At 36.3% G+C, this 1,984-nt stretch overlaps 1 pseudogene; it reads right to left on the reverse strand.

The window, feature by feature from the left end:
* Window positions 1-526: 526 nt before the first annotated feature.
* On the reverse strand, window positions 527-1,477 carry LOC109219275 (annotated as a pseudogene).
* Window positions 1,478-1,984: the final 507 nt, after the last annotated feature.

The following is a 1,984-nucleotide window of genomic DNA, read 5'->3' on the forward strand; positions in this document are numbered from 1 at the left end:
AGCAACGCTTTCTTTTACAAAATGCAGAGATGGCCCCCAATTGCCGAAGAACTAGAATTATAAGATAGTGACAATCTTACACTTGAAAGAAGAAAAAAAAAATATCTGTATCCGCACATCTGATCCTCCTTTGGCATTCGAACAAATAAAAAACTATATCCTTTATTATTTTATTTATACCTCAAAGTTTGCAGAATTCTTAGAGCCGAGCTTTGAGTGAGCAAACGTTTGCAGATAATATTACTTGTATGGATGTGTAGCAAAAGATTCCCAAACAAAAACTGAAGTTTCGTCCAACTCAAAGAAAGAAGACAAAACATCCAATGCAATGCTCGTTACCTTTTACTCATTGGTATCTTGTGCTTCCTTTAATAAAATTGTTGCACACTTACATCCAGAAGCGCATAGTTAACCAATTAATTATACTAGCTTAGAGGAATGAAAATAGAGGATGATCTCAACTAGTATAGGAGAGAAACCTAATTGATTTATTGACCTGACACTTTTCCATCATTTTCATTTGAAATTTGCAATAGTTGCAATCATAGGGCCGGGATTGCTTTGCTATGAATTCCATTTGGCAAAGCAAGATAACATTGTACAAATATCCAAAATAAATTCAACTTCCAAGTAACTGCCTAATACCGTAGTACTAATTAATCAACGGCAATATCATAACGAATATGCCTAAGCAACACCGGAATAACAACATCATGTGAACTCAGCTGCGGCAGGTGGCCATCCGTCGATATTACCTCCACGATAGATCCGCCGCCGAGGTTCTGGTGAAGGTATTCAGAAACCACCACTGGTACAGCCAAATCCTTCATACTTTGAATTATATGGCAGGGAACAGTCACATGAGGCAACAAATGCCTTAAATCACTTTGGAGTATGATTTGTAACACACTTAATGCTATGTCTGGTCTCATATTGAACAATGTCCTGCTGAATTCTTGTACCGCCACTGAATCCATGTCACCCCCTACAGCTAAAGGTGCAAAACCAGAACACCATGCCTTGTAATTTGATCTCATTGCTTCAAACAATTGATCTAGATCTTCTTGTTCGAATCCTCCATAATAGTCCACGTCGTTCAAATACCTAATTAGATATTTTAATTCAAGTTAGAAGGGTAAGTTTAATAATTTCATAGAACTATCTCTAAGCCAAATAAAAAAAAGATCCAACATACCATTGTAATAATAAATAAACCTAACAAACAACTGTCGGCCTAAATAGCGATCACATCGTAGGCATACCCTTCTGAGGTTGAATACCTTTCAAAGTCAAAGTAGTCAGGGTTGGTAGTTCCAGCACCCATATTGTCAAACAAGACAACCTTGTAATCGTCAACTAGATGAGGAACCAGATGTTTCCACACAGATTGGTCTGTCCCAAATCCATGAGCTAAGACTATGGTTCGATCCCCTGTCCCTAAAACCTTTACGTTGTGTGCTTCTTCAACTATTCCCATCTCAGGTCTCCTTTGTGGAAATCAAGGTTTTTGTGTTTTTGGTTGCCTCTTGCGTTCTTTCTGTTGGTCAGAAATGGATGCAAAGGAAAGCCAAAGTGTGGACTTCTTAGTTCTTTTATGTTTTGTTTGGATTTTTGTCTAGAGAATGAAAGCCAGGATTATAACCACATGTTTTGGTGTCTTATTGCTCATTGTTGATAAGATATTTGGTATTTCTTTGCATATTTGGCATCTGACGGCTTTATTTTAGAAAAGAAAATTTTGATATGACCCAAACGGACAATAATTTGTGATTTAAGTTTTGTGCAATATTGTCTAAAAAGATTCAATTATGTTGAGATGAATAATGTAACATGAGTGAAGGGTAGCTTAGTCTATTTAAGGGATAGCAGATTAGTAAATTGTTAGTTAGTTAACAATGTATGTGAGTGGTTAGAAAGGTAGTTAGATTAGTTAGTAATACTGTGTATATATACAGTTTGTTCAGCTAATGAAAAACAGAGCTTT

This window comes from Nicotiana attenuata, unplaced genomic scaffold (assembly GCF_001879085.1).
Source record: "Nicotiana attenuata strain UT unplaced genomic scaffold, NIATTr2, whole genome shotgun sequence".
Taxonomy (NCBI): domain Eukaryota; kingdom Viridiplantae; phylum Streptophyta; class Magnoliopsida; order Solanales; family Solanaceae; genus Nicotiana; species Nicotiana attenuata.